Source organism: Protobothrops mucrosquamatus, unplaced genomic scaffold, assembly GCF_001527695.2.
Source record: "Protobothrops mucrosquamatus isolate PMUCROS unplaced genomic scaffold, P.Mucros_1.0 scaffold686, whole genome shotgun sequence".
NCBI classification, from domain to species: Eukaryota; Metazoa; Chordata; class Lepidosauria; order Squamata; family Viperidae; genus Protobothrops; species Protobothrops mucrosquamatus.
The window spans coordinates 172,538-199,919 of record NW_015386972.1 but is presented as its reverse complement, the minus strand read 5'-3'; positions in this window follow the sequence as shown (position 1 = coordinate 199,919).

Sequence of the window (27,382 nt, the reverse complement as noted above, 5' to 3'; positions counted from 1 at the left end):
TAAAAGGAATTTCTTACCCTCATTAACAGAGACTGCATTAAATATAATAGAATGATTTGATACACTTCCCAGGGTTCTTGCCACCACAGTTGCATTAATAAGGTGAGCCACCAATCATTGCTTCTATCTCTTCATTCTTTGTGTTTCCTTTCTCCCTTATTCTTTTTTCAGCCTCTACCCAATTTCTTACAATCCTAAGGCTTGCTGAAATGGGCTTCCAGGATGCCAAGGGGGTCATGGCCTGTGGAGTCCACTACTAAAAATACTTCTCTTCTGGCCCACATCTTTCTAATCTCCTGTGTTGATGGAGACTCTTAGAAGACCCTCTCATAATGTTCAAACCAGAACCATGACTGAGTAAGTGGTCCATGCATAGAGTTATGTCTGCATGTGAAACCCTGGTGGATACTCTGAATAGAGCCTTGGGAGTGTAGTGGGATAAAGAGTTAATAAATAAATAGGTTGCAGAAAAACAGTTTCTTCCTTCTGGTGCCAGAGCCTAATTTTTCCTGTGTAGCAGTGAGGCAAAATGATAGCTGAAGTACAGATGTAGAAAAAAATCCAAAACAAATTATCATTTCTGGATTATCTACACGAAAACATACAGTATGTTATTCAGCCTTAAAAGAATAATGGTGTGATCTTTCTTAAATCCTTCCATAGTTTATCTGGTTTTATTTTTGCAATGTATTGATTAGTCTATAGTTCCATAAAAATAAATTTATTAATAGAAAGCATACACCACAAAGTGGAGTGATAATATCCATTAGCTTAAATGGGAAGTAAATCAATTCAAAGATGAGAAATTTAGAAGTGATTATTAGAGCAGATGACTGTATGCTCACTCCAAGATTATAATCATTAAGTACTAAAGTTCACTTGCTTTGTATATTGCTTTAGGGATCTCCAGAGGCATTTGGCAAGCCATTCTGAGATATAATAATCCATGGGCTGAATCTTTTATGTCCTTTGTTTCTGGTGTACACAAATGTCTTTTCATTTATTTCAATACTTTGCATTTCTTTCCTCCTCATCAGCTGAAATGCACCAGGGTGAAAGTTGTGTTTTTCCCAGCCCATCTGTTACAAAAAGGACAATGGTTGCTTCTAGGGGACCCATGAATATGGCTTACCGCTGAAGTTAAATGCATCAGTCAGAGAGATGATTTGCTATTACTGTGGTTTTGAAACAATGGCAATGAACATGAAAAAAACCCGTTCCGTACAAGTGATAAATGGAAGTACAAAACGATGCATTATAAAGCCACATATCTTTAGTTCAGATCCACTTTATGTTGGTTTAAGAAATAGCTCTTTGCTATATTGGCCAGTCTTTCACTCGTCCCTGTGTGGAACAATATAATGGATTTTGAAAGATTGTTATATAGACCAGTGATTGATTTATGGAATAATACATTCACGTTCTGTGCAAGATCTAAAACACTTGTCTTATATTCATTATGTGGAAATCAATTTTCTGACTACACATAAGAATATTTTAAAAATGTGCCAAGTTCTTTTTTAGAATTCTATTACATGGTGCATTTCAGCAGATGGATCTGTGTTTCCAAGGTTACAGTCCCAGGAATACCTCCTTGGGAGTAAATTCTGTTGAACTCTGAGAAATATGGGTACAATTTCACTGCAAACATTCACCTACCACTAGCCCTGTTTTTTTTTCTCCAGCATTTGTAGTGTATTATTGGTAACATATTTCCATTAACCTGTCAGAAAAGGTTGTCTGGAGGTTCTCAGGACTGAGCAGACCAAATCTTACACAAAGGAATCTCTTTGTGAACTAGCTTAGATTTTTGTTTTCTTTGCTTGTAATGTTGCAAAATAGAAGAAATTTGATTTCTCTGAGAACTGACATCTGCAACTAGATATCTCCAAAAGGGAAATTTTAGGGTCAAATTAAAAGCCCTTAATACAAAATTTCTTCCAATGGAAAAGAAGATGCTGGATCAGCTATATGGTACCAAATTTGATACTCCACGAGAAAAAATACATTTCTTAGGAAAACAGATGTAAAATATTTCAAAAGCCAAAACATGCAGATAAGCAGAGGAAAGGTACTGGAAGGTAAACTGGGTTCAGGGAAAGTAAAAGGAAGTAACTCCCTAGATAGAAACTATGTTCATGGAATAATTGCTTCTTTGTTTTTTCAAAACCCTGTTGTCTTTTTAGTTCTACTCCATTACTTCATATTTATACCCAATTACCTCACTAGACACCAGGAAATATCCCACTACTGTCCTAATATATGTATATTCCAATTTGCATAAATCTTTAAAGAGACCCCTTTTTGTCACCAGTTCTGTCAATAAGCCAATTTCTGCTTCAGTATCCTGGTCTTCAGTTTAAATGTCTGAGTGCATGCAGCTAAAGCACATTAAGCAATCATATTTTCAAACCAGTCTTTTCTTTCAGTTTAATTGCCCTAATAAGGTTGGAATTCAGTAAACACATTATGACTAATTACGTTGACATTCAGTGATTAACCATTTCCCTGACTGAAATTTAATATTTCTTGTGAAGTCAGTGTGCCTAAATTATTGTGACAGATGTAGTTATTTTAAATTTCCCTTAGAGTTAATCAAAGATTTCAGATAAACTTAACTGGCAATCTGTAATAGCTAGAACCAGGGCTTTTTTTGGTCATGGAACGCCCAGAACAGAGTTCCGGCACCTTTTTTGGATGGAACCTTGTAGGGTAGGCAAGGCAGGTTGTATGACGTGTGTGAGTTCTGGCACTTTTTTTTTTTTTTTACAAAAAAAAATCACTGGCTAAAACCTTTGGATCCTCTTCTCCTGATAATTTATCATCAGGATAAAGCAATCCCACAAAGCCTGGTCCTCCTCTGTTTTTGTTGATTTCCCATTAACCTAGGAACCCTTTTCAGCAATGTTACATTCACCCTGGAACCAGGATGTCCTTCACAGCCCCAAATGCCTAAATCCATCTTGAATTGCCATCTGTCTTCCCTTTTGAATCCAGGAGACTGTGAATTCTAATCCTACTTTAGGTGTGAAAGCTGGCTGGGTGTCTTTGGGTTCATCACAGTCTCCCAGCCCAACTCACCTCACACAGGGTTGTTGTTCTGGGTAAAATAGGAGAAGGAAGGCATATTAGGTATATTTGCCATCTTGAATTATATATAGAAATAATAAAAATAGGATAAAAAATAAACTTTAACTTACCATAAGACTTTAAGAGCTTGTACACAGTGCATGTGAAAACTTTATCTGATTAACTCCCAGATATTTTCCCAGATTGAGTTTATCAGATCCAGAATAGACTTTATGTCTGGGATTTTATTTAGGGTGATTTTAAAAATAATTTTAAATAGAGACACAGCTTCTAATATTCGGTTTTTTAATCTGGTTTTATAGGGGTTTGTATTTTTATGCTTTGTATTTGTACTGTTTTTAATACGCTGTGCACCGCCCTGAGTCCTGCGGGAGAAGGGCGGTATATAAATTAAATTATAATAATAATAATAATAATAATAATAATAATAATAATAATAATAATAATAATAATAATAATAATATGACATGAATGGATGGCAGACAATGTTCACTTACTCTATTCTTTCATACCCAAATTTTGATCAGTGCTATTACTATATGGTCATAGGTCCAGCTATTCCTGTGATAAATGTTTTGCTTATCCACATCACCGCTTCTGACTATTTTACAAAACTCTTTATGTATTAAAGGATAAATGTCCTCCAACTTATAAATAAATGTACTCCAACAGCTTAGCCTATTACAAATCATAGCCTGTATAACCAAGAAGAGAGTGCATCCATTTGGATTCAATAGCCATTATTCTGCATCATTGAAGAAATGTGCATATAAAAATGCATTTCCTGTAAATAAATCTCTTTTTATAACTATATCAGCTTCACTAATTCTTGCTCAGATTAGATTCCTGCCCTCAGGGATATTTACCTGCACACAGAGTTTAAATAATATAAGACTCTAAAATCAACTATCCTGAATCTAGTAGTCTCCCAAAAAATTGTAATATAACTCCCAATTGTATACCCATTGGACACTCTGAAGGGGGGATTATGAGAGGGGTAGCTTCATACTTCATCAAGCTAGATAAATAAGAACTAGGCTCAGTTGTTTTGATAATAGCAATGTTGCCACTCATACATCCAGGAGTAAACGCCAAGTACTCCAGAGACAATTGTGGTCTATGTGACTTCTCCTTGTTCTTAAATTTCATTTCTATATTCATCAGAGACATACTTGATATTTTTGATAAAGAATATATTTTTGGCTAGAGTGTACACCTATTTATGTAGATGTTCCATTATGCCCAATAATGCATATTAGAAATGAATTAGGAAACAGTAAAATGATACCAGTATTACAAGCAAGGTCAGTAATTCAAATGAATTAACACTGGTGTGAGAGATGTTTTCTTTCTTTCTTTTTTACAGAAAAAGAATCACACCAAACATCTGCGAGAACAACACATGCTGTGGTCATGTAACATATAATTATAAGGAAAGCTATTTCTGAACCTTTTCCTCTCCTCCTCTTTCCTCTTTCCTTCCAGATTTGCTTCCCCAGCTTGGTGGAAAGCCAGTACCAATTGTAGTTTGCTTTTGCAAATATATGCGTGTGCTGTCTCCTGCTGGGAAAATATGGGGTATTTGGGAAAGATCGCACAAGACAGCATTCACTAAAACACATTTTTATGGAATGCTAAGTTATCTCCTGAGCCTGGTGCATAATGCTGGCAGTGGCTATAGTATAACACACTCACAGAACTAAAATATGCTCTTGCCTTAAAATATGCTACTTTACAAAAAATTGAATGGAATGTTCCTAAAGAAGCTGATAGGAGTAATATATATATTTACTGGGGTTTTATCTCATGCATTGCTTTTTCTAGAGAAAAAGATTCATTCTTTCAAAATAGCATGCACCTTGAATTCTCTAAGGAGTCAAAGTTTAACTAGTTCTCCATAAGGTAAAGTATATTTTGCCTAAATCACTTGAGGAAGAACAGGATCCAACAAATTAGGCTTATCTAAAATTATCATCTCCATTTAATCTTCCTGCTATGATCTTTAACCTGAATATAGGTGATTATAATACATTCATGGGATGAACAATGAAGTGAAAAGAATGGTTCTTAATTTCTGGAGACTAATACACGCCATACACGAGCAATTTCCTCTGTTGGCATCTGGCAGGCTTTGTGCTCCACTTAACTTCGTAATTTGTTAGACTACATTTCAGTGTTTATACCAACTAAAAAGGAAGTTGGCATGCCTTATCATCATTGCCAATAATGTTTTTAGATTTCACAAAAGTCCCCAAACATTCTTGGAACACAAATATGGTGAATGGTTGTAGCCCGGTTCTTCTTTGGGGACTAAAAGGAGCAGCAAAACAAAGTCTTGCTATTTTGCCATGTGATATACCAGCATGTATTGAGGACTAGCACTGATGATGTTACCTAGTCTGCAAGAAAACAAGCAAGTTCAGAGAGTACCAAGGACCCTTCATGTAAGATGATGATGACAACGACGATGACTACTACCACTACTACTACTACTATTACTACTACTACTACTACTACTACTACTACTACTATTATTATTATTATTATTATTATTATTATTATTATTATTATTATTAGGGACTCTTAATTTATATCTACTCTTTTTAAATAATTGTTATCAACTCTGGCTAACAGCAGTTTAATTAATTAACCAATTCATTACAATTCATTACAATTGCAATTAATCAGTAAAACAGTTAGCTTTCAGAAATTGTGAATGCTCCATTTAGGTCCATCCTTGAATGAGAAGGATTGATTTTTGCTAATTTCTTTCTCTTAAAAATCAAATAGCAGGAACTCACACATGTTATACAACCACATTGCCTACCCTGCAAGGTTCCATCCAAAAAAGGTGCCGGAACTCCATTCTGGGTGTTCTATGACCAAAAAAGCCCAGACTGTGAGTATGTTTTACCTGTCCATAGTCTGTAGCTTGGTGCTTGTCTTGTATTTAGGCTGGAAATTCAAGTCTGTTGGCTCAACTGGTAGGTCAGAGAGATTTAAATTGGTCTCTTCCAACTTGGCCCTTGCCAAAATTGCCCTGAGGATATGATTGGACAACCATCTCTAGAATATTCAGCAAATCTTCATAATAACAATGATGATGATGATGATGAATTTTCTAAAGCATAGTTTCTCTTTTGCTGCCAGGAAAACTACAGGGAGATATCCATGAAATCAGAAGAAATGAGCCATTCACTTACTTAAACAATGGGTTGATATTATCTTTCCTTTCTCCTCCTTATTATGTCTTTTCAAGCAGAAATGAGTTGACTTCGCAATAGACCATGATAAAGATCCTTCTTTGCTTCTTTCAGAGGCACTAGAGCAGCTTTTACCTATTTTGTCTTTGTTTCTAGAAACATTATTCAAATTCAGTTTGATTCAAACTGCATCCCAAAGTGCACTTTTCAGAGCTTGGGCTGAAAAACCGAACCCATCTGAACTATATCCCTGGACTCTTGATAAGGAAAAGATGTTGGCATGTTTCACACATCAATGCCTGTTCCCTTAGGATACTTGCCTTAAAAACAGGTGAGAACTGTATATTCCTCAGCATGGTTTTTAATTGTTTTTCTTTCCTGGCTTTTGTTCTGGTGACAATGCAAAAAAAAGAAAAGAAAAAGGATCTATCTCTTTCTTTCTCACTTTTCTCTTTCCCTTTTTCTCACAGTTGAATTTTTGGAAATGCAGTTTTCCATAGCAACCCTGAAAAGACTGCATAACCAGGCAGGAGAAGAATATAAAAGAAAAGTAAAACTCTTTTCCTTATCCCTCACAGCCACCATGCTCTTAAAAGCTGCTGTGGAAAACAGAAAGAGCTGATGCTTCTGTTCCTTCCTTCACAGCTTCAAAAAGTTCATTTAGGGAAGCCAGCCCCCCCAGAAGAGGCAACTGGAGCAAATGCAGATCTCTTGGGAATAAAATAACTTTCTCCGGAACATTTTCTTCTTTTGCTCTTGACTAACCGACCCACTTCAAGGCTTAAGAGATGAAGCTCTTTACAAGGAGCAGCAAATATGCGCATCCCAAATATAAAACTTCACAATTTATATTATGTAAACTTTGGTATCAAACCTGGGTTGTGGAAATCTGGGTGGGCATAAATGGGAAGAAAGTAATTCATAATCTTTTGACTCTATCTTGATGTTATCAATTCACCTCTTCCTGTACACTCCCATTGCCCCCTCTTCGATTACAAGTGGTCCTCAACTTATGTCCATAATGAAGGCTGTGGGTTATCACATGATTGGATCTCTTTTTACTACTGTTTTTTTTGCAGTGGTTGTTAAATGACCACTGTGGTTGTAAAGTAACCACCATGATTCAGGGGTTGCCATAAAGAAGAGGGAGTCAAGCTATTTCCCAAAGCACCTGGAGGCAGGACAAGAAGCAATGGATGGAAACTAATCAAGGAGAGAAGCAATCTAGAACTAAGGCGAAACTTCCTGACAGTGAGAACAATTAACCAATGGAACAACCTGCCTCCAGAAGCGGTGAATGCTCCAACACTGGAAGTTTTTAAGAAGAGACTGGACAGCCATTTGTCCGAAATGGTATAGGGTTTCCTGCCTGAGCAGGGGGTTGGACTAGATGACCTTCAATGTCCCTTCCAACTTTACTTTACTATTACTATCATTAAGCAAATGCTTCAATCATTAAGCAAACCATTATTCGTTTTTTGTTGAAAACCAGAAGTAAGTGCCAGCTTTTGGCAGAAACATCATAAATACAGTTAATGATTGTAGGACACTGCAAACTGCTGGAAATGCAGTCACATGACTGTAGGGGAGGAGCTTGGCCAGCATTGTTTACAATTTGACAATTACAACTGGATCATAAGCACCTTTGAATGGTCCATTGTAACTTTGACTGGTTGCTAAGAAAAAATACCTGTACCTTTATTTATTTTATTAGATTTTTATCCTGCCTTTATTATTTTATAAGTAACTTAAGACAACAAATATAATATTTTTTTCTCTTCCAATTTTCACCACAACAACAATCCTGTGAGGTGGGTTGGGCTGAGAAAGGGTGAATGATCCAAAGTCACCCAGCTGGCTTTCATGTTTTGCAGTAAAAAAAAAAAAGTCCCTTTCTCTTCCCCGACTTTGAATTTCAGTTCTCAAATATTCCATTCCATGTCTTTTTTTTCCCTCCTGTTTTTGTCTCTGGAACAAAAAGCTTTGTTCTACATGCAGTCACCAAGGCAGCAGTACAGTTTCAAGAGAACCCAGTCAGATAAAATTTGAACATTATGTGTATTCATTCACTCATGTACCAGTGTGTAATTGTAACGAGTATATGAGCTGGTTTAAATTGTTCATCTAAAATTCTTTGAACTTTTTCTTATTTAATATGGCAAGGACTTCCTGCCATTAGTGAACATGTATCACAAGATTGCTGATAGAAAACACTAAATTCATGGTGGCATGCCAGCAATGAGCAGCCAACCACGAACATCTGTGACTTCATAGAATCATTTCAAAATTCCTCTGTCCAGCAGAGAGAGCTGCATCTTTAGGCAGGATGGAGTGATGGCTTCAGCTTGAGAGAAGGCAACAAATATTTTTGTGAACAGATCTGAGTCTCATATAGTGATCCGTCCTCTCTTATGCTGGCCCCCTGGGTATATCAATTAATATTCAAGAAAGACCTGCTAGTCTTTTCTATATTTTTATTTTTTTATATTTTGTTGTACAGAATGTGAGAAGGGTCCACTGGTAATTTTTATCAAGCAACAAAATGCAATGATCTAGGTATGTATTCAAATGAACTCCTCTCCAATGCAGGAAGTTGATTATTATTGGTTGAGTACCCTTGGCAAGAGGCCCTTCACTTCTATCTTAAACTATTTGAAAAATGGTTTCTTGATTATCTCTTAATCACATTGGTTATTATATTGCTTCTTAATCATCCCTCCATATGTGACAACACCTAACATATTTTATAGAATTATAGAGATGCAACACACCATTAGGCCATTGAGTTCAACCTCCTGCTCCAAACTAAAGCATTCCTGACAGATGGCTGGCTAGCCTCTGCCTGAATACATATATTTCACAATGATTAACACCATTACTCTTAATCATCTCTTCTTTAAGCCAACATACATAATTCTCTCTAATTTTAGCAGAGTTTCTTGCTGTCCATCTCCTTCCTCCATCTCAGAACTGGAGAGAGGGCTCTAAATGAAGGAGAATAGAATACTACACATAGAGTATTACTTTTCAAATTGCTACACCTCTTGATGTAGCCTAACATTGCATTACTGAGTTTCAGCTGCCATGTTGCAGATAGCAGTGACCTTCTGCATTTACAGTTTTATTGGACATTGGAAAATTAACTAGGCATTTAATTAACTTGTGTTGATGATACCCTTTGATGCATAATAATATACTGCATGAAAATTTATGAATAGAGCAACCATGCAAACAATGATGGAAATTCAGCGCTGATTTAATAATCTCTTTACTGATACATGTAGAGACACATGTGGAATAGCATGGGATAAGAGGAACACAAAGATAAAAAATATGGCATTACACCCTAGTAAGACATTTACAGTTCACGAACAATCAACAGTCTCTCCAGTGCTTGATATGGTTTGGTTTTGGTTAAAATGCACTGACTGAACAAGAAGGAGAGCAGGTAGCCAGACCATATTGTGGAAGGAGAAAGACTACTTAAACATTAAAAATATTTGAGACTTCTAGAAGCAAGCAACATGTTGTATATAGTATGTATATGTTGTATATAGTATGTTTAGGTGTGTGTCATGTATGTGTTCACTTTGAGAGTGGGCAACTAAATTTCATTTTTGATGTGTATCATTGTGCCCACAGTAAAAAATGACAATAAAGGTTATCTTATCTTATCTTATCTTATCTTATCTTAACTTAACTTAACTTAACTTAACTTAACTTAACTTAACTTAACTTAACTTAACTTAACTTAACTTAACTTAACTTACCAAACATGTGCTCCAAAAATCATGCTGTGGTGAAAAAAAAACTTTTTTCCTTTTTTCCTCCCATTCTCTTTTCAGCTGATCAAAATTAATTTGGCCATTCTTCTTTAAGGGGAAAAGAAAATGTCAGTGGAAGACTTGTGGATAGAATGTGGGTTTCGTGGACTGAAACCCAGGAGGATGAGTGACCATTTATTTGCATTTTGTGGCTTCTCTGGTTTTTCACCCTTCAATTACAAGTTGAGAGAAGACATCAGGAGGGCATTCCTCCCACTGGTTTGTTTGTTTGTTTGTTGTTAGATTAAGACGTGCAGCAGCCAAAGGGGATGCTACTGAGATGGGTAACAAGCATGCACATGTGCCTACGCACACACATGCATACACACACAGATACATACATATTAAAAGCTCCAGTAATAGCATTCACCTTGTAGCAATGAAAAAGCTCAAAGATTCTTGAGAACAAAGCCTCTTTCAGAAGGATGCAACATTCTGGGATTATTAAAAGGCACATTTGGCGAAGAATTAGTTTTGAACCATGTATACCTCCAATCCAAGAACCAAATCTATTATCGATGAACTCTTTGCAGAGGGAATAGAGAAAATTGATCCAACCACTACATCATCTCATTAACAGATGATTCATATCACATTTTGCTTTTCTTGCTAGTTGCACACTGTTTTATCATGCTGGATCATGCTAGCAATTTCAGATACTGTCTGTATTTACACTTGTGCACCTTCTCGTTATATTGAAAATTCTTCTAACATTGTTTTTCATTATCATATTATTTTCTTCTCTTTTAAAAAATCAATACGTACATATTGCTAAAGAAGCTAGCTTAATTTTCTTGCAAGTAAGAGCATTTCTAACATGTGCACTTTCCCCCCCCCTGCAGCTATGTTTGGGAATATGAAATAATACAGTTCAAAATGGCCAAAATTATTTTTAAAGTAAGCTAGCAGACTCAGTTTTGATGACACAGATCAATTAACAACTCAAGAAGCAAAGTGAAATAGCCAGGAAGTCATATTTATGTATTTATGATAATCTAACACAGTTAAGTCTCTGAGTTCAGCTTGCCTCTGGTGATTGTGACAGACAACTGTGTAGTATTTGTGGCAACAGTATGAAGTGGTTTGCCGCTTGATTTCTTTCAAGATGTTTTCCAAATTTTGAACATTTTCAAGATCAGCCGAACTCATCAGGTTTTGCCCCCTGCTATGACATAATAATTTTCTCCCCTTCACATTAATATAACACCAGTTATTAAAAGCTTGAATTTTTCAGGCCTCGTAAAAGGCACTCATGGACAGGGTGTGCAGTTTTGCATCAAATCCCTGCTTTCCAAAACAGAAACAACAACAATGGAAGATGCAATAAGAGATCAGAGAAGGATACTAACCTTTTGAAAGATTCATAATGAGCTAAAAGGCCAAGCCAAAGTTAATTTATTATTCAGGAAAGTCTCAGGTTCCCCTGTTTTTGTTCTCCTGAATAAAACATACTCTGAAGACCATTCAGAGTCAATCTGAAGCACTGGAGAGACAGAGAGTTTAACCAAGTCATGCGGATTTGCATATGGAAGACAATGAAATGCTCTCACTTAACCTTAGAATTTTTGAATTAAAGTGGCATAATGATTTGAATAAGTTAGCATCTAAATAAATATTACATTGTGATCCTTTGTACTTATATATGTAGCTAAAGTTATGTACTATCAGAAACAAAAGAACAATAATGGTAGAGGATGGTGAATGGGCCAGATCAGGCTAGGAACTGCAGAGAAAGAAGTTCAGAAATGACATTTCCCCATCCCCACATTCCTCTGGGACTCAACTGGGCAGTGACTTGGAACGTTAGTGACTGCTGCATTCTAAGTCCTTTCCCTTCCTTAAATCCTACATTCAAAAATTCCATGACTTACCTATAAAAATAATCCAGTATCCTCTTCTTTTAGGAGCTTTTAATAGCTTAATATATTCTCTGTCATCAAATTTAATGAAAAATGGCAGGAAAAAAATATTCTTTGCTCCTGCCATCATCTACAGTACTTGTTTTTCATGAGCTCAAGCTAGTGTGTTGTCTTTTCTGCTGTCTTGCTCATAAAATCTGATTTTTTTTTAATTTGTTACATGCAGCTTGGGGAAAGAAATGTTTTGTGAGCATGATATAATAAATATGCTATTGACACTCAGGACAATTCTGCAATGCAGCCTGAGCTGGTCCTAGTTGTTTCTCAAACCAGCTTCAGAAATTCCACTCTAGATTTCACTGGGTAGGACTGGACTGGTGCTCAGTGCAGATTATGACCATTGCAAGACCTGATTGGTCGTACCCCTGATTCTTGTTCTTCCCATCCATACAGGCAAAGCAAGTGTTTCTGGCTGGCTTCTTTGTGGACTGGTCTACCAATCCTGCCTTTTCCTTTTAGGGATTGTTCCTATCTCACTAGCATTCTTTCCTTTCCTTTGTTTTTTTCAGATATTTGCACACAGAAATGCCCTGAACCCCTTTGCTACATTATCCCCTTTAATGCTAAAGCAGATCCTTTGTTTCTCTTTTCCCTCTGATTGTAATATTGTTGTTCTATGTTACAATAATCAAGGCAATGGGAGGACAGGTTATTCTTTGGCTCCTACCTTTTTCTGTCTTTTGTAATGGAAAAGAACACACCGTTCAATTTCATAGAAACAAAATAGTGGTGGTCCTATGATGCAACTTAAGGATATTTTTTTAAAAAAAAACATAAAGGAAGGGCATCCTTGCAGTATGGAGGGCAGGGGATAGGAAAATGAGAATAGCAGCAATGGAAGGGAGAGAGGATAGTTGAAGTTGAGGACAGTTCATTGACAACCACAAGATTATAAAAAAACAGCAACTGCAGCTCAGGTTGAAATGGCCCTGCAACCTGCTACTGCAGGGGAGGGAGCGCTCCATGCACTGCAGTCAAGTAGAGCCAGTGCGGTTACTAGAATGGAACAAAGTTTTCCACTGAAGATGTCACTTAGTCTGATAATGAAATGTCCACAAGCAAACACTTACAGTAAAAGTAAAGGTTTCCCCTGTCCAGTCATGTCCAACTCTAGGAGGCAGAGCTCATCTCCATTTCTCAGCCGAGGGAGTCTGAAGACACTTCTGTGGTCATGTGGCCAGCACGACTATATGCCGCGGCACATACAGTAGAATGCTGTTACCTTCCCACTGAAGTGGTATCTATTTATCTACTTGCATTTGCATGTTTTGAACTGCTAGGTAAGCAGGAACTAGGACAAGTAATGGGAATTCACCCTGTTGCGTGGTGAATCTGGGTTGTCAACTTTCCAGCTGACAAGCTCGGTGTCTTTCACCACTGAGCCATCATGCCCCCTTAGAGAGAGGGCCACCCCTCCAACATTGCATCAACACTTAGAGAGTGCTCCACAATTCAACACTGAGCTGCATATATTCTATTCGTACCATGCATGCTTTAAATTGGCTTGGACCAGGAAAAACAGCAATTTGGAATTGAAACTGGAAAAGACAGAGGCGGGGCTCTGGGCTGGGAGGAAGAGGTGAGTGGTCCAAACAAATAACAAGCAAACAGGAAAGGCACATCTACTCTTAATTCTGGTTGACCTTTTCAATCAAAAATGGATGTGGAATCTTTGGACATTATTATAGATGACTATTTAAAAAGTTGGTGGGAGTTTATTCACAGAGATTTTTCTGTCCTTAAAAATCAGCTTTACTTGATTCTTGAGTTCTCTGGCCTAAGAAATCAGGTTCACAGCACTGGAGTATTTTTAGACCTGATCTTAAAGGCTAGATATTCAATTAGCAGCATGGCATGGCACATTTTATATTCATTGCAGCTGATAGGGTGTTTGTGTCTCAGATTTAGCCACACATTTTCATGCTTTGGTCACTGAATTATACTCTGTGTCTGTGTGTTTTGTTCTGAAAGCTGACTTTTGAAAGTTCTAATTGCCACCGAATATTCTGTTCATGGGATGACGATGCTGGAAGCATATTATCTTGATGTTAATTAGTATACTTCCTCACAATCTGTTCTTAAAATCAATTTAAGGTGCAGATTATTTCCTTTAAAGCCATCTTGGTTTAGATTTAAAAAATGGAGAGACACATTTCTAACTATGCCAACATTATTTATCATTTTTGGCGAGCTCTTTAAATCCCACTAACCTTTGGAGAACACTCTGCATTTATTTGTATGACCTGCATACATCTGTCGTGTACATGGGAATGTATTCGAGATTGGAGCTTTTAGCTAATTAATGGACTAGAAGACCTCCAAGGTCCCTTCCAACTATATTATTCTGTTATTCTGTTAAATTAAATCAACTTTTCCTCGCCTCAGTGTTTTTATTTGCCAATTAATCATTTGCTAAATGTATGAAATATTGACTGTGTGGTAATTTATTAATGTATTATTGCAATGTAGGGGTGGTATTTCATTTTCTTTGTTATTTTTAAGATGACTTTAGTCTGGGCTGACTTTATGGTTTTATGTTTTATCTGTTTTTATGATTTTTTTGGGTTTTTTGTTTACTCCACCCAAAGTCCATCAGAACTGGGCAGCTATAACGAATTTGAAGAAATAAATAAATAAGATTAGGAAACAAAATAATGCATTAGGTGGTATTAGTAGCAATACTGCTCAATAGTACATGCTTGAAAAAAATACAGTAAAACTAGAGAAAGAATGTAGTATTGCCTTGATTATTCTCTGAAAAATGTTTCATTAAAGATATAAGTTCATGAAATGCGTAAGGGAGAGTGTTAAATTCTGTACAGCTTTGACAGTTGTATTGCTTAGAAGGAGATAAATCCCTCTAAACTGCCTTGTATTTCTGAAGACACAAAGTCCCCCTCTTGTAGATATTCCTGCCATGACTGGCAAACACTGAGGTGCAGAAATGAATTTTATAAAATCTCACATGAAATCCTCACATCTCAGTGTTTGGCTTTTTTGCCACCAAAACTGATGATGTTTCATTTCCTTAAGTTAGGCACTTTATTCATAAAGAGACATTTTAATTCAATCAATGTACATTAAGTAGAACTAATATAAATGTCACTATCATATGTAGAAAAATAGTTTTTATTTATTAAAATGAGTTTAGTTTTTTTTTCTTTTTTCTTTGAAGCTCATGGCAGTATTTTTTTCTCCTGAGTTACAGAGAACTGAGTGAAGGAGACAATATCTCAAGCTTAAATGAAATAAGCGCAGCACTGCATAGCTCACTCATTTCTTATAAAAACATGCTGATATTTTCTTTAGTGGTGAATTCTTGCCTGGAGCAAGAATTAATTTGTTTTGTCCCTTGATTTCCGCACACACACACACACACACACACACACACTCTCCTCCTTTATAGATCTAGCACTTTACCTGGTGCATATTTTCATTAGGGTTGAGTGAAATAGCTTTGATTTGTCTCAGCAAGATGTTTACTGCAAAGAATCACAACTTTGACAAACCACATTACATAGGCAATTCCACTGGAGCAGAGGTATCAATAAAAACAAGTTGACAATGACAGTGTGATCAAAGCCCTCCCCTTTGTATGTATGATGGCAACACATGTACAAAATAGGTGGGACTAATTGCACCACCCCAGGGATCCCACTCCCCTCACAAATGCCAGTGGTGCTTTGTGTCATTTCCTAGACACAAAAGCTTCTTTCAGTATTGCATAAGCTATGGATTCTAGTGAAATGAAGCAGAATGAATGAAGCCAATCTGAGGCTAATTGTATAAATCTTTCTGTAGAAGATGAGCAGGCTGAGCTGGAGGATGAGATTAAATGTGTCATCAGTTTAGAATTATTGTGCAGCCACAAAAGATCCAAGTCCAGGCCCCCATGAATTCCATTGATCCTTATCTAGCACCAGTTAACATCATAGTTAATTGTTCAGATTCTTAATACTTTGAATTTAACTCCTGTTATTTGCATCTGACATTTGCCCACAAACCAATAGATCTATGGGGTAAAGATGTCAATAATTTAAACTTTAAGTTGTTATAGCTGGTATTAAAAGATATTTTCCTATTGTATTAAGCAGATTAACCTTCCATTATGTTTCAGTACTATGTCCTTCTATCATAAAGAGTTAAAGAGGAAAACAGAAGAGAATTCTTCTAGAACAAGTCAAATAGGCTAATATGTTATTTCAGATAATAATACTAATGTGCTGGCTGAAATTATAAGAGACAACAGAAATAGAAAACTATTGCATTTTCCTATCCTGCTAGAATTACTTGTTCTACATCAGTGGAGGGCAATATCTCAAGGACTGAGGACTACAATTCAGTTTCCCAAATTTTTAAAGAGCTAGAGGAGACTACCTTGTTATACAGTAATATCATAAGAAAGGATCATTTTTACAGATTTGGAGGCAGAGGCATCCAGAGAATCCAGAGGTTTTGCCAAATGGACACGTTAACATTGGGCTGTAAGCTCCACTCCTTCTTTTACATGTGTGTTACATTATGATATTTGTACAAAAGATACAAAGCTTGTACCATGACATCATACCACATCTGTCCTTTGTCTTCTTGATCCACCTTGTGGTTGCCTGTGTTTGGGGAGAGAGTTGGGATTGGGGAAAAACATATACCTTGGCCAATGGATCTCAATAGTAGGTGATACCATAAAGGAAATTGCATGGTGTGTTAAATGTGGTTGGTAGGCATTCAGCAAGCTAAGCATAATTTTCAAGAACAACCTCCCCCTATGCCTGCTCTAACATATGCCAGTGAAACATGGATACTAACCTCACAATTGATACAAAAGCTACGAGTGGATGCAAAGAGCCATGGAAAGATACATGCTCGGCATTACAAGACAAGATAGAAAGACCTGCACAAACAAAAGTATACAATATCATCAAGAGAGTAAAAGAATGGAAATGGAAATGGGCTGGTCACATAGCAGGTGGACCAAGGCAGTCATAGAATGGATCCCACTTGATAAATGGCAGGTGGACCAAGGCAGTCATAGAATGGATCCCACTTGATAAAAAAGTGTCCATGAAAGAGACCTAAAACAAGATGGATCAATGACATCAGCAAGTATTGCAGGACCAATTGGCAAAAGAAAGTTTTGGACTATATTGGTTGGAAACATGTGGAAGAGGCATTCATCCTGCAGTGTATAGACAGTGGCTAAAATGATGATGGTGATTCCATTTAACCTTTGAGGGAGGTAATTTTAGGTCTGATTGTTTGCTTTGGGAGAATGTCTGCTTTGGGAGATCCATATCTATCTATATCTGTCTGTCTGTCTGTCTATCTATCCATCCATCTCATTGATAACTCACCAAATCAGCCACTGACTCCTGTCAGTTTACAAAAATAAAACATTATACAGAAGCAAAACAAAAAGACGTTACAATAAAAGTCAATGTATATTTGAAATAAAGTACTCTATCTTTAATAAGTTATTAATACCTAATATTTCCTGAACCAAATAATATAAATGCATAAAAGAAATCTAAATAAAACCAGATAAAACTAGATAAGAATTACATAGTAAATGCCTTTCAGAAAAGGTCTGACTTTAACATTTTCCAGAATACTATTTAAAAAGCCGCAACTCTAATTCTCAGGGAGATCAGACAGGTCAACTGTGGTGGCAAGAGGAGCCAAAGCCAGCATTTTAAACTGTATCCGGAAAGCAATAGGTAGTCAATGTAGAGCATACAACCTAAGTATTATATACTTTAGGTAATTAGTATTTATCATTATGTGAGTCACAACATATTGCATTAATTGTCGTTTCTAAGTAGTCTTTAAAGACAGGTTCATGTAAAGCACATTGCAATTGTTTTTTAGATAGCAATGATGGTAGATATCAATGTAGTGAGATTCTCATGTACCAGGTAAAACCTCAACTGTTGTACTAACAAAGGCCACAATCTCATCTGCCCACTAAACATTAGTTCAGGAAAATACCCAATACCTGCTCTCATCAGTAGTGTTTCCCTATCAAGAAACAGCTCTGGGGAAAACCAAAAATTGTGATGAAATCTACCAGATTTCAACTTCAGTTTGCTTCATTCCATTCAAAGCTTCATAAATACTTGACATCATTGGCTCAACCCAGAGTAGCAGAATACATTTGATACCATCAATACGATGATGATTCCACACTGTGAACTGATGCTGACCTTCCCCAGCATCATTTGAATAGAAATTAAATTTGAATTTGAATAGATATTAAATAATATATTAAATATTAAATAATAGGAGGGAAAGAAGTGATTGCCCACCCACTAAGGAATGAGCTTAAACTGACTCCAATTCCTTCCCCTTTGGGATGAACCAGGGTGTTTCCTTTTTTTAAAAAAAAGTTTTTACAAAGTAAAAATTCAAATTTAAAGAAAAAAAGGTTGCAAGTAAATTAAAAAAAACGAAAGAAAAGAAACAAGAAAGAAAGAAAAGAAAGAGAAAAAGAAAGAAAGAAAGAAAGAAAGAAAGAAAGAAAGAAAGAAAAGACAGATATAAAGAAGAGGCTTCCAATCTTCTTTATAGCATTTATATCTGCATTGACATTTTACTCTCTCTTTGTAAGGTCACATCATGGCTGCCTTCTCTACATATTCTACCAGGAGATTTCCATAGTGATTGCACTGAGATAAAACCAGAAGCAATGCGCTCTCCCACTCAAGCCCCAACAGAGCAATCTCTGCTGTTTCATTCCTATGCTCATTCCTTGAACTAGACTGAAACTATTATCTGAATATTCTGTTTCCTATGACTGGTTCCTTGCCACTTTTTCAATAATTTTAGCCAAAAGATTAGAGACAGGTGCTAAGAATCTTCCTTAGTCTGAGATTTACTCTTCTCCCATTCCCATCCTTAAAAAATTCACCCCAAATTTATTTCTTCACTCTTCAGAATTTATTTCCCATCACAATCATAAATAGCTCACAAATAAGAAAAACAATATAATCATAAATAACAAAAAAATGCAAACAAATCCTGACATTAACCTCCAAAATTGCCGCAGAAAAGCTTAGTTTTCAGCAGTTTCTGGGAGGTGGAAACTGCTAGTATTGAAACCAATCAATACCACTCAACCAAGCAATTCAAAGGACTGGCTGCATGAAACATTTTCTCTGGTTCCCAACCCCCTGAGATCCCAGAAATAGGCTTCTCCTGGCAAGATCAAAGTGATCAGTCAGACTCCAGTGGAGAAATGTGACCCTCTAAGTCAGCGGTTCTCAACCTATGGGTCGGGACCCCATTTGGGGTCGATCGACCATTTCACGGGGGTCACCAAGCAAGGCTGTCTGCCATTTTTCCCCCTTTTCTGGCAGGTGCCTTACCTCCCTTGAGCTGGGCCAGCTGGTGGTTGGCCTGCTCCGTCTCTGCCAGTTGCCAGCTATGCCTCGGCCGGCGCAGGGGGTGGAACCACACATGTGCAGCGCTCCCGGGCAGGGAAAGTCCTCGACTTATGACCGGTTGGGTAGTCCTCGACTTACGACCGGTTTAGTCCTCGACTTACGACCGGTTGGGGGTCGTGGCATTAAAAAGGTTGAGAACCCCTGCTCTAAGTAACCCAACTGGTTACAACCATCACACTTGGAAGCTAACGGGCAGTCAACACAAGGCCCACAAAATTGGTGTAACGTGCTCCCATAAGCCAGCATGGAAGAAACTAGGCCACAGCATTTTGTTCCAATTAAATATTCATGGTGCCCTTTCAATGGCAATCTTAGGTAGATGACATTGCAGAACAATATATGAGCCATCACACAGGTGCTCCTACTATAAGAAAGGTTGCAATCAATGCACTAGCTGGAACTGACCTGCTGATTTAGCAAGAACCCCGGGTCTAGAAGGACACCCAAGTCACGGTTCTGCTTCCTAGTGCAACCTTGTCCAGTGACAACACGGGACCATGGAAGAAGCTTGATGTATAAATGGTAGTTCCAACTTACTAAGTCTCAGTCCGAACTTTTTTCTTTCCTACCCAGATCCTATCAGCCTCTCTCATGACAAGACTTTGAAAAGCATTTCCAATCCAGTCCAAGATCCTGGTGGTGCAGTGGTTAGAATGCAGTACTGCAGGCTACTTCTGCTAACTCCTGGCTGCCAGGAGTTTGGCAGTTCGAGTTTCACCGGCTCAAGGTTCACTCAGCCTTCCATCCTTCCGAGGTTGGTAAAATGAGGACCCAGATTGTTAGGGGCAACATGCTGACTCTGTAAACTGCTTAGAGAGGGCTGTGAAGCGGTATATAAATTTATATATAGCGTTTTGCTGTTGCTAAAAGTTATATATAGATCTAAACACTCCCCCCCTCTCTCCCTCCCTCCCCCCTCTCTCTGTTATGTAAGTAGGCTTTATCTACACCAGACCCCAAACTTCTAAATGTCTTCCTCCAAAGGCTTTCTTATGTATTGATGTAAATTACTTAGAATCAGTTATAAATAAGTAACTGCTGTGTCAGTTTAAATTTGTGTTTTGGATGGGAATAACTGCTTTAATTCCATTGGCCGCCACCTATCTGTGATCCATATAAATAGAAGTTAAGCGGCTGTTAGAGCTGCTTCTGTGTTAACCAATAAACGTGTTGTTATTTTCACCTTCGCCTCGTCAGTGCCTCAAAGATCCCAGTACATAGCAGGCCTCATATAGATGTTGGGATTAATAGCACTCCATTGGTAAATACTCAGTTGGCCAGGAATAGACCTAGAAATTTGTTTCTCTGCCCTAAATGTTTGTGCTGAAAAAGTGTGAATATCCTTTTTTTCTAGCACCAACAGAAAAGGTAATATTTATTCTACTTTCCAATTTTAAAATTTACCCTTCTAGGGATTCATGATAGCCTCATTATATATTTTCCAAGTTGCTATAAAGTGATGCTTTAATGTCCCCAGAAGGGACATTCCTGTTCATGGGCAACATTACTTTCCAGGGGCAAGCAATTTAATTGTAATTTATGTGAACATTTTCTGAAAATTAATATTTTCTCTGTATCATATTGTTTGGGTATATCCTCTAGGACAAAGATTAGTTCAGAGATAATTTGATTGAATTGCCTTCAAATCAAATCACTGAATTGTCAAATCCATTTTGCATATCAAACTTAATCAGATGGCTCTGAATCAATTTAAAGATTTGATGGATAAACATGTTCTTATCAAATTGAAATGTAGAATTGAATCAATTTAATGATATATATCACAATTCAATTTAAATCACTTGATTAAATAATACACTTCAATTGAATCAAATGGAACTGAATGACAAATTCAATTTAGATCTTGGATAATTCATTTGCTCCCAGAGTTGTTCCCCAAATCATATACTAAATGATGCCAAATTCATCTGGAAGAAATGATATCATAGAACTGGATGGCTTTCATGATAAACTATGATATTATTTAAAACACAATTATCTTTTAAATGGAAAACTGAAAAGGCTTAAAGCCGAGTGAGGTGATCAAGAGACAGTTCTATCTATTAATAACTATGTCTTATGTCTGAATATGTCTCTTTATAACTCTTGCTGTAGTATCAATTTAACACAGATATTCCCTGAGTTGGACCTGATTCCTACAAGAGTTCTAACTCCTTTACAACACACTTTGAACAAACCTTTCAATCAGAAAACAGAAGCCTCTAAAAGGATGTTGTAAAAATAACTCCTTTATCAGCCAAAAGAAATCAGTTCTTCCATTATACACTCTCAAAGGCAGGCCACAGGGATCCCTAATTTATATCTGCATATAGATCCATCCATTGTACAGGCATGGAGATAACCACCCTTCTTCTTGTTGTTGTTATTATATCAAATGAGGCAGAAATTGCTGGGTGGTAGAGTGGAAAGCAATGGGATTTAAGTTAGAGTTTGCAGAAAGCAAGTAACAAATTGAAACAAAGATAACATCTGTTCCAAAGCTAGTCTATTCTCTATAAGGAAAAGTTAACTAATAAGTAGATTGTGGATAGTACATTTGTGGATTTGAAGGCACAGAGGAGAATGACTAATTATGGGCCATCAAGTTGCTGTCAATTCTTAGTGACCTCTTAACAACCACATAAAAAGATTTTGATATCGGCAAAAAATATCCACAGACAATAGAAAATTCAGTAGACATTTGTGAATACTGAACTTTATTCATACATTCTTTCATACCCATATGTCTCCTTCTGCAAAGGACACTTCTCTGGCTGGAGATCCCTAAATCTGATTCCAAGATGTCTAACAGAAGGATCTTTATTTTCCCTTTAATATTCACCTAACTCTCTAGAAGTTCTTATTTCTCTTTCTTTCAGTTATGGACTTTAGCAACCAGATCTTTCAAATTCCAACTTTCCTGGTCTTAGAAATTTTTCTGCCAGGACGGTTTTTGCAAAGTGTTTTGGATTTTGAGCATCCATTTAATATTACATTTCTATCTTGCCATTTTGCTTGGATGAGCAGTCAAGATAGGTTACAGTGCAAAATATATATCAGTAAAACTAGTACAATTAAAATCAAAATTAAAAATCAATGAACTGTTAGAGGTTTGGAAAAACTTATTATTTTTTGCCATTTTTCTAAACACTGAAATTGTGGATATTGCCCAGATTAATCAAGGGCCTGAATCTGCTAAACTAGGCTTTCACCTCGGAAGACATTTTAGCAGTTTTTAGTCTAAAATTGACAGAGGATGACAACAGAGTTACCGCAGTTCTTGTACTCTGAGATCACTACTTCCAGGCACAGAGACTGCCCAACTAAAGATTGTGAGCTGGATATATTCCAGCTGAGGGTTTTGTTCAGAAAAGTAGGCAAATAAATGCTTAAAATAAATTTAAGCATTTATAAATAAAACAGTTTCCTTTCTCTCTTAGTTTATAATCTACTGCTATTTTTAATTAAGAAATTAATTATGAGTGATAATTTCAATATGAAATGTAAATATTTTATACATCTGAACAGAGCACTTATGGGATTTCAAAGGATAAAATAGTTGGCCATTTATTATATTGTCTCGATCTGTTTGTAGAAAGGATTATTTATTGGGTTATTGAAAACATTCCCTTTTAACCTTCTCTAACTGTTAATTCTTTTATTTGGTCATCAACATTGGATGTTGTTTGAATGAAATGCAAATAGGAAGCACTGTAGAAACTAAGCTTATGGAAAAATATAAACATTAGCAACGTGCCATAAAACTGTTCAAACCAACAGGATCTTTTGCTTATAATAATTCTGAACCAGTGTAGGGTAAAAAAAAAATTTGGAATGGAATAAATACTGCATCCAGTTTTGGTCACCATGATGTAAAAAAGATGTTGAGACTCTAGAAAGAGTACAGAGAAGAGCAACAAAGATGATTAGGGGACTGGAGGTTAAAACATATAAGGAACCATTGCTGGAATTCTAGTTTAATGAAGAGAAGGATGACGGGGGGACATGATAGCAAGTGTTCCAATATCTCAGGGGCTGCCACAAAGAAGAGGGAGTCAAGCTATTCTCCAAAGCGCCTGAAGGCAGGACAAGAAGTAATGGATGGAAACTAATCAAGGAGAAAAGCAACCTAGAACTAAGGAGAAACTTCCTGACAGTTAGAACAATTAACCAGTGGAACAACCTGCCTCCAGAAGCAGTGAATGCTCCAACACTGGAAGTTTTTAAGAAGAGACTGGACAGCCATTTGTCCGAAATGGAATAGGGTTTCCTGCCTGAGCAGGGAATTGGACTTGATGACCTCCAAGGTCCCTTCCAACTTTATTATTATTATTATTATTATTATTATTATTATTATTATTATTATTATTATTATTATTATTATTATTATTATTATAAATATCCAATCCAGATTACATACTGTAGCATAAGACAAGACTAAGCAAACATGAATAACCTATATAAATTTACAATGGTGTTCTCTTCATCCTGAGAAGTACCATTTAAACTTCTTAACCAGCATCTAACAAACAAAGCATTTGTCTCTGTAAAAAAAAAAAGGGTAAAGGAGTCCCTGTGGATTTTACTTCATTAGTCATTGCCGATTATAAAGGGTAGTGCTCATCTCCATTTCAAGGCTTTTGAACCAGCGCTATCCAAAGACATTTCTGCAGTCATATGGCCAGCATAACATCACAGAGCACTGTTACCTTCGTACCTAAGAGCTACCTGTTTATCTACTCACATTTGCATGCTTTCAAACTGCTAGGTTGGCAGGAGCTGAGGCAATGACAGGAACTCATCCGGTTGCATGGCGCTCGGCTCTCGAATCTGGGCTGCTGGCTTTCCAGCCAACAAGCCCAGCATTTTAACCGCTGAACCTCCACAATACAAACACTTTGGCAATAGTTTATAAGATGCCAAAAATGAATGTACCATATCACAAGTGCCACCCATTTGTATTTACCCTGTTATGTGACACACAAGTATGTAAAAGAGTAGAGTTTATATTGTGATATGACAATATATATTTTTCCTGCAGGCCTCCCCATCCCATGAATGCCTATATTTTAATCTGTTTGATAGTATTGGATGAGAGCTATCCATTTATAATACTCCCATCAGAAACATTCTGTTTTTTTCTACTTAAAAGTTAAGAATAATTTGAAAGATAAGGATTGTTTTATATTTATGCATTTGATGCCATATATAATATGGAGGAGAGAGAGAAATCTCTTTCAATTCATCTTCATACAATCATATTTTCATTTTGCAGCTCCTGATACCGATAAATTGTTGCTTGGCAACTTCATAATGAAGAAAGAGGGGGGAAAAGGATACTAAAAGCAAAACATTTGGGGACTTTTGTCTTTAATTCAGTATATTCCACCTCCCACAGTTTAGTTTAGGAGCAAGAGACAGAATGAATAATTTTTTTATTAAATGGCTAATATTTACCTTTAATTGGGACATTTCATATGAAAAGGGCAAGAATTGTAGTTCCAATTGGCTATTGGATTTTTGCACTGATATTTGGCTAGAAAATAAAATCGTATCTAGGAGTAATCAGACAGCTTTGATAATTCAGAATAGAGAAAACTAAGCAGTGAATCATCAACAATTTGTCTGATGTTGTGAATACTTGATTCATAAATCATAGGAATACAGAGCAGACAATAAGACAGAAAGCATTATAAACAGATGGTTCAAATGATAAAGACAAGTCTTAGGAATCTGAGTTGATTTGAGGGGAAAAGGGGACCAGGTTAGCAGAGATTGGTTTGCCATATCTTAGAGATTTTGTAGCAATACATTTTCTGGTAGTAGTTGGTAGTAGTTTAGGTTAAATGATTGTTGAGGTTCCTTTCTAAATTCATGATTCAGAAACATAACTCCTTTTTTACAGTTTAGCAGATTCTACTCTGGGAATTTGGCATTCTGTTTAGATCCCAGATGGGCAACATGTATTCAAGAGCCAGGGAGACTTTTGGCTATAAAAGAATGCAGATTTCCCACTTTTCCTACTGCTGACTGACAATACTCAGGCGGGGGGGGGGGGAACCAAATTGCTGTTTCCCTATTACTATTAATGGCATGAAAGTATGCTATGTGATCCTGAAATTATGTGCTTGATCTGGTAGGATCTAATAGGAAAAGGAATTCAGCAATCTGCAGTAGATTTTTTGAAGGGAGGCAAATAAAGAAAGCAAAGGAATGATGTATGTGAAAAGATGTATGATTAAGCTATTTATACAAGATCTCTCTCTCTCTCTCTCTCTCTGTGTGTGTGTGTGGGGGGGGGCAGTATTGAGAGAGCTCCCAACTCCTCTGCTGGCAATTTATGCAAGCCTCAAGATTGAAAAGATTGCCCACCATAATTTAGGCTTTAAAAGCATCAACATAATATAGGGAGGAAAAATGTCAATAAGCAGTTTTTTTATGCTCTTTGTTGGGTGAATTTTTTTCTGAATAAGACCTTGTCTACAGATGTTGTTGAATAATCCATTTAGCTTTCAGACTTCCATCTATGCTTATCTAATTTTCACTTCCTTCAATTCAAAACCTTTACTAAAGGAGATGGGTTCAGGCAGATTGTGTTTTATTCACAGATTCCCCCCCCCCCCATATAAGAGTATTAAAATTGTGATTCTCCACTATGGTTCTGAAAAGCTCAAATCACAAAACAAAATTCCACCATCTCATTCTACTATTATTTATTTTGCAAAATGAAGAAGCACGGCCTAAGAACAATAACAATAAACAGCTGAAAAGAAAAAAACAAAACAAAAACCTTGCTTAAGAACAAATAATTTAAAAATTGAATTAATAATTGGGATCTAGACCTGAACATGTACTCTTAATGGGAGATTCAAACATTTTAAGTATCCATGTTCAATATACCTGTCTAAAACAATACACATGTTGTAAAAGTATAAAGAAAAAATATTAACACTGCTAATAAATGATAATAACATTTGACAGTATTCCTTTCAATTGTAGTTGTTTTTTGTTTTGTTTTAAAAAAATGCAATGTCGGTTCTTCTATTTTAATATCACTGAAATTAGTTTAGTTTAGTTTAGTTTATTGTATTTATATCCCGCCCTTCTCCTGGTGGACTCAGGGCGGCTTACAGCCAGTTAAAAACAGAGCAATTGATACAAATATACAAAATTTAAAATAAATTAAAAGATATATTTAAATAGGCCTTTTCTTATTTTAAAAATTGATTAAAATCCAATTTAAAATATCCCTAGGCCAGTCCTGCCAGCTGAAACAGCCTTATTATTCAAAATTTTGCAATAACAAACCTAACAGCTAACAAGAAGAGGAATCCATTTATTTAGTTTATGTGCTTAGGAAATATCTATAGTAAATCTGCTTCAGGACTCACTGTGGAAGGTACCTATATTCTGAATCTTTAAAAAAACAACAGCCTAAGCTACTGACTAATTAGATATTGGTATATATTATTATCTTTGGTAGCAATCTATTTACACTCCCACTAGCTAGCATAATCTAGAAAAGTGACAATTTATATAGTATAAATTTAGCACAGTGTATAACCACTTATGGATTACTTTTGCGACCAATTCTTTTTTTTTTTTTTATTATTTTTTTTTAAAAATTTTATTGACAAAACAATTAAAACAAAAAGGGACATGACATGACGTTCCAGTATACATGATCCTAGTAATTCGTTCCTTATCATATTTAAAGTTCTAAATATACATCTCTCTACGTATTTACACATAATTTTATATACCACAAATTTAAACTTTAACTCAAAACCCGACCAGTTCTTCTTGACTCATACCAACAGTAAAATTTGTCCCAGATTCCAAAATAATCTGTTTCCGTCTTGTCCTTTAATTCCATAGTTAGCCTGTCCATGTCCGCACATGATAAA